This window comes from Trachypithecus francoisi, unplaced genomic scaffold (genome assembly GCF_009764315.1).
Source record: "Trachypithecus francoisi isolate TF-2019V2 unplaced genomic scaffold, Tfra_2.0 Contig00414_ERROPOS117393+, whole genome shotgun sequence".
Taxonomy (NCBI): domain Eukaryota; kingdom Metazoa; phylum Chordata; class Mammalia; order Primates; family Cercopithecidae; genus Trachypithecus; species Trachypithecus francoisi.
In genome coordinates, this window is record NW_022680632.1 from 19496 (window position 1) to 32881 (window position 13386).

Here is a 13386-nt window from a genome sequence, read left to right on the forward strand (position 1 = left end):
TATGAGGTTGGGTGTTTTTATATGCTTTCCGGCCATTTGGATGTTCACTTGTCTTTCCTTACTTTCTTTTTCTTTTTTCTTTTCTTTCTTTTTTTAAAAAATGAAGTTCCTATTCCTTCTCTTGTTCATTTTTCTGTTGGATTCTTTCTTTTATTTGTGGAAATTCTCCTTACACTCTGGATGTGAGTCCTTTGCCTGTTATAGTTGTGACAAATATATTTCCCATTTGTGACTTATCTTTTCCCTCTCTTATTGAATTTCTTAATTGTACTATCATCCAATGTATTGATCTTCTCCTTTTGGGGTAGTGTTTTTTTTCTATTGAAGAAATCTTTACCTACCTTCTGAGGAGCTTTTAAAATCTACATATGCTTACTAAACCCCTGCAGCTGGAGTCAGGCCAAATGTTGGTCTTGCTAAAGACCAACCCGAAAATTGATACATATTTTATGCTAGAAAAAGAACTAGGCACTTTCATGATGTTATTGTCTATTTTGTGAGAAAATATCATCATCATTTTCCCAGGCCAGGACATGATATGTGTGCAGGATAATGCCATAGCTACCCAACATCAGGAGCTCTTCCTGCATTGGAGAGGTGGGCCTGATGCCACAATGGGGTCAGGTAGGTGCTAATTCCCAACTCCACAGGTGCAGGGCTTGGAAAACGGAGGAGAGCCAGGTCAGAGTTGTGGTCCTGCAATGGACTGAGGATATAGAAGAGTCTGTTTGTATTGCCATGGGGGTCCAGAGACTGTAGGAGGTGGGAGAGGAACAGATAGAAGAGAGATCCTGTGTGAGGAAGAGCAGAGCATGAGGGGTGAGGCCCCAAGAAAAGGGCAAGAAGGGAGGGACCTTTTGCTTAGCAGCTCAGTATTACAGGCATCTAGAGGTGAGGGCAGAGCCACTGGCTTGAAATGTACTATCTCTGGCATTTGTTATTTTGGTGCAAGGACTGGGAGAAAGTTCTGAACTGTACAGAGCCTGCCCAGGAATGGCAGACACTGCAAAGCTTGTGGATGGGCAGTCAGGGCTGTCCTGTGGGCAGGGGCTCCAGGGCATGTGAGCCACGCTGGAGCTGTGGATAGGGTCAGGCCTCCCAGGAGGGGCCCACACCAGCCTTTCTCTCTCACTCTTTCTGAATCAAGAATGTTGAACACACAATGAAAAGCCCAACTTACAAAAAGAAAGCATTTGCCTGATTGAAGGGGTGGCCTGCCCCTCCACACCTGTGGGTGTTTCTCGTCAGGTGGGAGGAGAGACTGAGAAAAGAAATAAGACAGAGGCAAAGTATAGAAAAAGAAAATTGGGCCGAGGGGACCGGCACTCAGCACACGGTGGACCCGCACTGGCACTGGTCTCTGAGTTCCCTCAGTATTTATTGATTACTATCTCTACCATCTCGGAGAGGGGGATATGGCAGGACTGGTGGGGAAGGGGTCAGCAGGAAAACATGTAAGCAAAGATCTCTGTGTCATAAATAAGTTTAAGGAAAGGTGCTGTGCCTTGATGTGCACGTAGGCCAGATTTATGTTTGACTTTACACAAACATCTCGGTGCATTAAGGAGCAGTATTGCCACCAGCATGTCTCACCTCCGGCCATAAGGCAGTTTTCTCCTATCTCAGTAAATAGAACATATGATCGGGTTTTACACCGAGACATGCCATTCCCAGGGACGAGCAGGAGACAGATGCCTTCATCTTATCTCAACTGCAAAAAGGCCTTCCTCTTTTACTAATCCTCCTCAGCACAGATCCTTTATGGGTGTCAGGCTGGGGGACGGTCAGGTCTTTCCCTTCCCATGAGGCCATATCTCAGGCTATCACATGGGGAGAAACCTTGGACAATATGCCTTGTTCTTGTCCAAGAAACAAGCCAAATGCCTTGGCTTTCGTAGGCAGAGGTCCCTGCGGCCTTGCACAGTGTATTGTGTCCCTGGGTACTTGAGATTAGAGAATGGTGATGACTTTTAACAAGCATACTGCCTTCAAGCACTTTTTTAACAAAGTACATCCTGCACAGCCCTAAATCCATTAAACCTTGAGTCAACACAGCACATGTCTCTGCAAGCACAGAGTTGGGGCTAGGGTTGCAGATTAACAGCATCTCAAGGCAGAAGAATTTCTCTTAGTACAGAACAAAATAGAGTCTCTTATGTCTACTTCTGTCTACGTAGACACAGTCACAGTCTGATCTCTCTTTCTTTCTCCCACACCTGATGAGGTTAGAACTGGTATTATAAGTAGTTTGCCAATCTATATATTGTGATGGAAAGCAGATCAGTGGTTGCTTGGGGTGGAACATGGCAGGAAAGGCAGGAGGAAGGGATCACAAAGGAGCACAAGAAAATCTATGGGGAATGGACATGCTCGCTGTCTTGATAACAGTGATGGTTTCATGGATGCACAAGTCCTTCTACTATACGTCAATCACCCCTCATTGAGGCTGTTATGCATCCTCCCGACACACACGCATGCGCGCGCACACACACACAGTTGTAATGAAGTGGTTCAAGATACCCTTGAGTTGCACAAGTACACGCTCTCCAAGCCGCCCATTTGGCTCTTCGAAGCATCCCAGTCACGAGGGAGAAAGACCAACATTTGGCCTGACTCCAGCTGCAGCATGGCTGCTGACACTGCTTCAGGTTCAAAGTTCCGGGACTCCATGAAGCCCCAACTTGAGGAGAGAGGCTGCCAGAGGTACAGAGAAGGAAAGACTACTAACCCCACATCTGTCTCACCCCCTGACTACTACACATAGGCAATCACTGGAGCTTCTGACTTGAACTTCAAAATCTGTGGGCCCAAGACAGGAGACATCCCTCCAAATCCCTCTCCCTGCATTCATGGGAAAAGTGGCAATTGAGAGTGGAGGAGAGGATTAAAATACTAAGGAAATGAAACACATCTGAGGGTCCTCAGTTCATTGCTGAGAACGGCTGTTGGAATGATAACCACGCACCTTAGAGAACAAGAATTGTGGGTGATTTTCCTTTCTCCAAACTGTATGTTTCTTTACTAGTTTCTTACTGTAGGAGGCTTTAAAGCTCTGTAGAATATCTTCAGTAATAAGCAACAAAACAAACAATAAAAAACAATGGTAACTGTCACAGCTAACAGATTGCTATTAGCTAAGATTTTCAGCAAGGTGTAAAAATCAACAGGCTGTATTTTTACCTAATGATCCCTGCAGTTTATGAAGAGGTGCCTCCAAGGTAGTGAAGACACTGACCTGCCATCATGGGATATTCCTGCCCTGGTCCAGGAGGCCTGAGCTGACCCCGTCCTCTTCAGCTCCTCTGTGAAGTGATCGACTCTGGTGCTGATCACTTGTTCCCTCTGGTAATCGACAGCTGTTGCCAGGCAGCTGACCAAGGATGTTGCTGAGGACCAGACAGGGACAAACAGGCTCCTACCCTGGGGCCCTTAGCACAGGGCTCTCACCACCTGAGCACCAGCTCCAGAGAAAAAGGAGAAAGAGTTAGTAATGTTACCAGAAGGTGTGGGGTCTTCAGTTCTTGTCTTCTTGGAGGAAAGAATTCAGCCAAGAAGAAAACAGTGACAGTGAAGCAGCTGCAGAGTTCATTTAAAGAGAGAGTACACTCTGAAAGCCAAGTTAGAGCGGGCTGCTTGGAAAAAGAGACAGCATTGATCAGCTGGGGAAGCTCCCTTATGAGGATCTTACATGATTATTCATGAAAGGAGTTGTGCCGGGCGCGGTGGCTCAAGCCTGTAATCCCAGCACTTTGGGAGGCCGAGACGGGCGGATCACGAGGTCAGGAGATCGAGACCATCCTGGCTAATACGGTGAAACCCCGTCTCTACTAAAAAATACAAAAAACTAGCCGGGCGACGAGGCGGGCGCCTGTAGTCCCAGCTACTCGGGAGGCTGAGACAGGAGAATGGCGTGAACCCGGGAGGCGGAGCTTGCAGTGAGCTGAGAGCCGGCCACTGCACTCCAGCCTGGGTGGCAGAGCAAGACTCCGTCTCAAAAAAAAAAAAAAAAAAAGAAAGAAAGGAGTTGTGAAGGGGTGTTACTAGCAAGCATGTTTTGGGTGGTCTCATGGGCGCACATGCTCTATGGTGATACATGCTAGTACACATATCACATGTCTTATTAATGTCTGAAATCGCCACCCAGTGGTGTTTTTTACCATTATAATGAGTAAATGTTACCTTTAGGGCAAGCCAATTTGAAGCGTGCATGCTCGCTATTAGGGAAAGTCCCTACTGAAGTTATCTCCTGTCAGGGTCAGATAAGTCCCTGTTAGGACCAGAGAAGCCGAACCTCAAGTCGAGATGTGGACTTGGGTGACTGAGGGTCTGAGGAGTGAATTGTTTGCTTCACAGTAAAATCTAAAACATTTATGCAGTACATGAGTCGATGCATCTTCAACACAGGAGTGTCCAGCCTGGCAAACCAGGGGCCACCCTAGGGAAAGTTCCAATGACATTATAATCTTTAAACAGGAATGAGAAGAATAAGGCTTGTGGACATCTCTCTAAGGGCATTAGTTTCCAAATATTTGAGCAAGGCCTCCTTTGCAAATCTGGGTGATGGTTATCAAGACAGGGACAAGCATTATTCAGCAACAGATGTATTTTATAAAATCTAGTTATGTAAACATGCTTGTAAAACTTAAAACACCATAGCAATGTATTTGAAAAGTAAACATCTCTCATTATTACACCCACTAGAGATAACTAGAGATGGCTAAACAAAAAGCTTGGTGCGTGTTCTGTGTACACTGACTGCCGGAACCTTCCAAGTCTATTTGACTTCTGATTCGGATAGGGAGAGTCAAGCACCGAGCTTGACTCAGGAGGGAGAGCACTATCCAAATGAATGTAGCTCCAGTATAAATAGCAAGAGTTTATATAGACAGGGACTCACCTAAAAAGTTATCTGATTTTATTCAATTATTGAACATGATAGTAAAAGTTTGGATAACAAAGGATAGCTGTAAAAACACACATGATGAGAACACAAACTGCTTCTAATATTCATAAACCAGTAAGTATCTGAGACAGGTCTCAATCAATTTAGAAGTTTATTATGCCAAGGTTAAGGACAGTTGGAAGGAAAAAACACAAAATCATAGAAACAATCTGTAGTCTGTGCCTTTCTCCAAAGATGATGTTGTGGCTTCAATATTTAAAGGGGAAGAGAGTGCTGGAGGGGAAAGAGGAAGGGTATGGTCACATTACTGAATCCACACATTGCAAGATAAAAGGATAAGGCAGGGGAATAGTCAATATTGTATTCATCTTATGCTCAGTAAGTCAGCACTTCACATAAGGTAAGATGAGGACAGAGCAGCTACCTGTGGGGATATTTAACCTTCTGTGTGGAGCTGTGTGCTTAGGAGCAAAAGCAAAGTCAGCTTCTCTCTTGACTCAGCTTTCAGCTTAACTTTCTCCTTTTGGCAGAGTGAAATGGGGTCCCAAGTTTCTATTTTCCTTTCACACATTGGAAACAAGACTTGATTTCGCTTAGAAATGTGACATTTATTTATAGTTCTAAACAAAATCAAGGCTAGTTTTCAATTGCCCATTTTCAGAGAATGAGAAAGCCCAAGAGCTCATGACTCCTTCCCATTTCCTTGGGTTATGGATAACAGGACCCTGGCCAAGTTCTGCAGAGCCTAGGGACAGTGGATGAGAGAATGCTGTTTCTAAGCATGATTTGCTTGCTGTCAGATCCCTGCTCCTAAACTTACTAGGGGGTGACTGGTCAACAAAAAGAGTCAAACTCTAAAATATTTGAAGAGATTTATTCTGAGCCAAATATAAGGGACCAATGGCCCATGACACAGCCCTCAGGAGACCCTGAGGACATGTGCCCAAGATGATCAGGGCACAGCCTAGTTTTACACATTTTAGGGAGACATGAAACATCAGTCAATACATGTAAGGTATATATTGTTTCAGTCTGGAATGGCAGGACAACTCCAAGTGGGGACTTCCAGGTTATAGGTAGATTTTAAAATTTTCTGATTGGCAATTTGTTGAAAGAGTTATTATCAGTAGAAAGGAACGTCTGGATTAAGATAAGGGGTTGGAGAAACCTAGATATTATCATGCAGATAAAGCCTCCAGGTAGCAGGCTTCAGAGAAAATAGATATATATATATATATATTTTTTTTTTTTTTTTTTTTTGAGATGGAATCTTGCTCTTTTTGCCCAGGTTGGAGTGCTATGGCATGATCTCGGCTCACCGCAACCTCCGCCTCCCTGGTTCAAGCGATTCTCCTGCCTCAGCCTCCTGAGTAGCTGGGATTACAGGCATGTGCCATCATGGCCGGCTAATTTTGTATTTTATAGTAGAGACAGCATTTCTCCATGTTGGCCAGGCTAGTCTCGAACTCTCGACCTCAGGTGATCTGCCCATCTCAGCCTCCCAAAGTGCTGGGATTATAGGCGTGAGTCACTGCGCCTGGCCGAAAATAGATTTTAAATGCTTCTGATCAGACTCTTAGGTCTGATGTTAGTGTCTTCAGGTCTGTGTTGATGTTAATGCTGGAGAAATATAATGAGGCATGTCCAACGCTCTTTTCCATCATGGCCTGAACTAGATTTTCAGGTTCACTCTGGAATCCCTATGCGCGAGAGGAGGGGTACATTCAGATGGTTGATAATTTTATTTTTGGTTTAAATTCTTCCCCTTATGGCTAATATTTGCCAGAGTCAACATCAATGGCTTCTAATTTTTTTTTCCCACAGCACTGCTTGGGTGGCATGGCTGCCTGCGCTGTGTCCATCCTGTCCTTCAGTGAGACTCTCTATGGTGGAGGGACTTAAAGTGAAAAGACTTATAGACAAGTAAGTGTTCTAGGCTGGATAGGAATGGACTCGGACAGGCATTCATTACCCCTTAAAAAATTTATTTAAAGTAAAAAGCCAAAAGCAAAAAGCCAATGGTGAGTTTACAAAAATTGACTTTTCTTTAACTTCTATGCATTGAGCTACTATAATCTTGGTTTTAATTACAGACTAATGGTGATTAACTATACAAAACATAAGCATTTTTCTAAAAAATAAATTTATATATCTAAATATATATATCTGCAAAACTTATAACTGGGAGTAGTATACCCAGGAGGCTTGGTCATGAGGTAACTTTATCCTCTTAATAATTATTTTCTTTTAATTCCAGGAAGCAGTACATTTTTTATGGTTGGGGTGGATAAAAAGGTGCCACATAATAGCTAAGAAAGCAAAGTTCTTTGTTTTACAAGCTGTTTAGGCACCAGTGTACCATTCTTGATTTGGAGGGTCAGAGTTAACCGTATCCCTCAAAACAAGCCCTTACAATCTCATGCACTCATCTCTTCTGCAACAGTCTCTGGGCCTAGAGGGAGGGTCCTTGCATAGTCGTAGCAGTAGGACATTTGCAACGAAAAACAGATCAGGTCCAGTGGGATGCCAAATGAGGGAGATTTGCATTTCTAGTCTTCACAACGCCATGATTCTTGTTGCATTTGAAGTGAGAAAAGGAGAGATAAATAACGTTAATATTTTGACCATCAGAAGAGTATCTGTGTGTCAAAAGAGAAAAAATATCCTATTTCATTAGGTCAACAACTGAAAATATGAAAAATATGATAATCTTTTACTCATTAGATTATTGTAACTATGAAAACTTTCAGGACTCTCAGGATTATCTTGGCTATATGGGGTCTTCTTTGACTCTGTATGAAATTTAAAGTATATTTTTCTAATTCTGTGAAGAATGTCAGTGGTAGTTTGATGGGAATAGCATTGAATCTATAAATTACTTTGGGGATTATGGCCATTTTTATAGTATTGATTTTTCCTATCCATGAGGATGGAATGTTTTTCCATTTGTTTATGTCCTCTTATTTCTTTGAGTAGTGGTTTGTAGTTCTCCTTGAAGAGGTCCTTCACATCCCTTATTAACTGTATTTCTAGGTATTTTATTCATTTCTTCAGCAATTGTGAATGGGAGTTCATTCCTGATTTGTCTCTCTGCTTGTCTACTGTTGGTATAAAGGAATGCTTGTGATTTTTGGACATTGATTTTGTATCACGAGACTTTGTTGAAGTTTCTTAACAGTTTGAGGGGTTGGGGGGCTGAGATTATGGAGTTTTCTAAATATAACAGCATATTGTCTGCAATCAGAGACAATTTGACTTCCCCTCCTCCGATACGAATACTCTTCATTTCTTCCTCCTGCCTGATTGCCCTTGCCAGAACTTCCAATACTGTGTTGAATAGAAATGGTGAGAGGGCTTCCTTGTTTTGTACCAGTTTTCAAAGGCAATGCTTCCAACTTTTGCCCATTGACTGTGATATTGGCTGTAGGTTTGTCATAAATAGCTCTTATTATTTTGAGTTATGTTCCATCAATACCTAGTTTATTGAGAGTTTTTAACATGAAGGGGTGTTGAATTTTATCAAAGGCCATTTCTGCATCTATTGAGATAATCACGTTGTTTTTGTCTTTGGTTCTGTTTATGTGATGGATTATGTTTATTTGTGAATGCTGAAACAGTCTTGCATCCCAGGGATGAAGCTGACTTGATTGTGGTGGATAAGTGTTTTGATGTGCTGCTGAATTCGGTTTGCTAGTATTTTATTGAAGATTTATGCATCAATCTTCATCAGGGATATTGGCCTGAAGTTTTATTTATTTATTTATTTTGTGTGTGTGTGTGTGTGTGTGTGTGTGTGTGTGTCCCTGGTTTTGGTATCAGGATGATGCTGGCTTCATAAAATGAGTTAGAGGGAAGTCACTCATTTTCAATTGTTTGGAATAGCAAAAAGAACAAAGCTGGAGGCATCACACTACCTGACTTCAAACTATACTACAAGGCTACAGTAACCAACACAGCATGGTACTGGTACCAAAACAGAACTATAGACTAATGAAACAGAACAGAGACCTCAGAAATAACACCACACATCTACATCCACATGAACTTCAACAAACCTGACAAAAACAAGCAATAGGGAAAGAATCTCCTATTCAAGAAATAGTGCTGGGAAAATTCACTAGACATATGCAGAAAATTGAAACTGGAACCTTTCCTTAAACCTTAAACTTAAGACTTAAAACCTCAAACATAAGACTTAAATGTCAAGCCCCAAACCATAAAAACCCTAGAAGAAAACCTAGGCAATACCATTCAGGACATAAGCATGAGTGAAGACTTCATGATGAAAATGCAAAAAGCAACTGCAATCGAAGCCAAGATTGACAAATGAGATCTAATTAAACTAAAGAGCTTCTGCACAGCAAAAGAAACTATCATCAGAGTGAATAGGCAAACAACAGAATGGGATAAAAGTTTTGCAATCTATCCATCTGACAAAGGTCTAATATCCAGAATTTACAAGGAAATTAAACACAGTTACAAGAAGAATACAAACAACCCAATAAAAAAATGGGCAAAGGACATGAACAGACACTTCTCCAAAGAAGACATTTACATGGCCAACAAACATATTAAAAAAAGCTTAACGTCACTGATTATTTGAGAAATGCAAATCAAAACTACTATGAGATACCATCTCACACCAGTCAGGATGGCGATTGTTAAGAAATAAAGAAACAGTAGAAGGTGACCAGGCTGTGGAGAAATAGGAATGCTTTTACACTGCAGGTGGACATGTAAATTAGTTCAACCATTATGGAAGACAGTATGACAATTCCTCAAGGATCTAAAACCAGAAATATCATTTGACCCAGCAATCCCATTACTGGATATATATCCAAAAGGATATAAATTATTCTACTATAAAGACATATGCACATATATGTTTATTGCAGCACTATTTACAATAGCAAAGTCATGGAACTAGTCCAAATTCCCATCAATGATAGACTGGATGAACAAAATATAGAAAATATATATCATGGAATACTATGCAGCCATAAAAGGAATGAGATCATGCCCTTTTCAGGGACATGGATGAAGCTGGAAGCCATCATCCTTAGCAAACTAAAACAGGAACAGAAAACCAAACATCACATGTTTTCACTCATAAGGGGGGAGTTGAACAATAAGAACACATGGACACAGGGAGCAGAAAAGCACACATCAGGGCCTGTTGGGCAGTTGGGGGTGAGGGGAGGGAACTTAGAGGATGGGTCAATAGGTATAGCAAACCACCATGGCACATGTATACCTATTTAACAAACCTGCACATTCTGCACATGTATTCTGGAACTTAAAGTAAAATAAAATAAAAATAAAATAGAAAAATTTTATGATTCAATTTGTACTCAAGAAAATAAAAGCCAGAGCTGACATTTAGTAACACGTATTAATATTTTCCCTTGAAACAATCTCTCTCTCGTTCTCTCTCTCTAGCTCTCCTTTTTTATTAAAGAGAAGTCATAGTAAGAACAATTTGTGTGAAAAATAAATTTTAGGCTTATGGTTGTCTTGTGATATGGCTTGACCCTGTGTCCTCACCCAAGTCTCATCTTGAATTGTAATCCCTCCTGGTGGGAGGTGATTGTATCATGGGAGTTGTTTCACCCATGCTGTTTTCATGATAGTGAGTTATCATGAAATCTGATGATTGTATAAGTGTTTGACATTGTATCCTTTACACACACACAAAGTCTCTCCTGCCACATTGTGAAGAAGGTGCTTACTTTCCTTTCCATCATAACTGTAAGTTTTCTGAGGCCTCCCCAGCTATGCAGAACTGTCAATTAAACCTCTTTGGTTTATAAATTACCCAGTCTCAGGTAATATCTTTATAGTAGTGTGAGAAGGGACTAGTACAGCCTGAGTATTCACTTAAAGTGCAGAAACACTTACTTGGCCATACAGGCTCCTGTTAAGTTGGGTTTGTTGGAATTTTACCTAAAATTAAGTTATTCTAGTCAAAGCCTGGGTAAAATAACCAGTGTCTCCATTTGTCCCATTTTACAATAAAAGATATACTTACTTAAGCAAATAACTATATTGTCACCTAATCAGAATACTCACAGCTTTCAAATTTTGGATAACCTAGAGAAAAATAAATTTGCTCACAAAAACACACTTTACCCAATTCTTCTAAACTATAAATAACTCAAAATAAAAACATTTGCTTGACTCTTCTTTAATAAGAGCAGTGACTGTCAAACACAATGTCATTTGTTCATCTTGGAACTGCTATCCACAAGCCAAACAGCTCCTGTTAGATGGGAATGGCCTATCAAGCACTGTAGAATATGTTGCAGTTCCTCACATAGTTAGAGTCAGTCCTAAGGGAAAACAGAGGCTCTTTGCTTATGAGTAGTATTCTCCTTGCATTCCTCAGGTAGCAAGATGCTGTATCAAAAGTATTTGGGTCCCCAGCAGGGATTTGGGCCAAAGGACTCAGGACCTTTGTTGGATCTTCATCTGACTTGTCTCAACATTGCCCCAGGCAATATCATCCTCCTCATTATAACTTTTGCCTTTTGATTAAAAAACATTTTCTATCTGGGGCAAATAATGAATAAGTATCCAAACATATCTATGATTATTCTGAGGCAGGTGTTTGTCCTCCTTCCTTTCAATCATTTTCTTATTTCCCTAAACATTTATCAAGCATTTGTAAGAGCCCTGAGGGACAGCAAATTTGATAAGGCTTCTCTTTCATATGGTTGCGCAGAAGCAATGTTACCCAGAGTACCAATGAGAAAGGGGCCCTTTCAAAACCTAAATTTTTATTTGCACGAGTCCAAGCCACATTCTGAAAAGCCTGCTGGAGGAACAAAGAGGTTTCTGAAAAGTTCAATGCACCCTCAACCCTCCAATGCCAAGGCAGCCTTGACACAACCTGGCCTGCACCGAGCCCCAATCCCAGCCCAGTCCCGTTGGTTCCCTGACGTTCATTACAGCCGAAAGACACAGGGAGTCAGTCCACCGAGGAGCAGAGCAGAGGATGTCCCTCAAGGATGAGGCAGGAGGTGCAGAGGAAACACGACACCGCGCCTGTCCTAGGAGACAAGGCCAGTCACGGCCACCTACCGTTCATTCTCTGCAATCCACCTACCCATGAGGTGACATGTATGGAAGCCAAGAGCTCCAGGGTCATCAGACCTGCCCAATCAAGCAGAAACAGGTTTGGAGAGAGAAACAGTCATAACGCCGATCTCCACGAAGTGTCTCCCTGCTGGACTGGGAAATGATCTTCATGGAAGACACTCAGCCAGACGGAGAAGCAGCTAGGCCCTTCAGAAACAGGGGAGACAGAGCAAGAGGGAGGACAGAGCAGAGGCCAGAGCCCAGGCAGGATGCAGCATCGTGCCACCGCCACGGGCATGAAGGGGCGGGGTGCCAAACGGGTGACTTGTCCAGAGAGACCAGCGTTCCAAGGACAGGGATTGTTGCCATCTCCCATTCCCGGCCTCCTCTTCAAGACTGTAACGTGGTGTGGCTTCACTTCTCCGAGAAGAGCCATGAAAAGACCACTATCTTCTTTGACGTGGGTCTGCTCCTCTCCTGCAGGAGGATGAGCTCCTGCCGGGCTTTTGTCCTTGGCTGGAGCGTGGTCATCTTGATCTCCAAAAGAGGTCGCTCAGGATGGGGATGAGATTTCAATTGTTCCGGGAGCGACGCTTCTCCTCCCGCGGTGTAGGCCTTCGCGAAGCCAAAGGGGAACGGCCGGCAAAACGATTGACAACCGGCCACGTGACTCAGGCAGAGACGCAGAAAGAGGCTCAGCTAAGACTGGCCGACATGCAAGAAAGACATCGCTTTCTGGCGCCCAGGGCACATTCGTTAAAAACACACACACGCAAACCTACGGAGAGAGGGAAAGAAACAGAGGGTGAGAGACAGAGAGAGAGGAGAGAATTTGAGACACACACACACACACACACACACACACACACACACAGACACACACACAGTCATACAGCAGCGGCACCGAAACACAACCCCCCACCTCCCCAGGAAACCCCTGAGGCTGCGGGGTTCTGCTGTGCACGAGAACGACCCTTGGGTGAGAAAGCAGCCCACGGGCACGCAGGCAGACCTGTCTTCGAGATCACGGGGGCACGACTTTTGGGAAGGCTCACCCAAACACCGTCCGGGCAGGCCTGAGGTGGGGTTTCAGCGCCGCTTCCCTCGGACTGGACTGGTGGTTTCGTCATCCTGGTCGGCCCTTTGCGACTCCTGGCAGCCAGAGGCGTTCCTGTCGATCCCGTGGAGATGTCTGGCAGGAGCCTCGTTGCCTCGACACCCAAGCACTGCCTCTGAGGTCTCCTGCTTTGCCAAGCCTCAGGGACCGGTGTCTAAGACAACCGTGGGAATCACTGTGAGGGGAGCATAGATAGGCTCGCACATAGGCATGCGCATTGGCGGATCCGACACGGGCTCCGCCCCTGGTAGTCAGGCTGTATCTCCTTTAAACAATGGCGGCTGCGCGG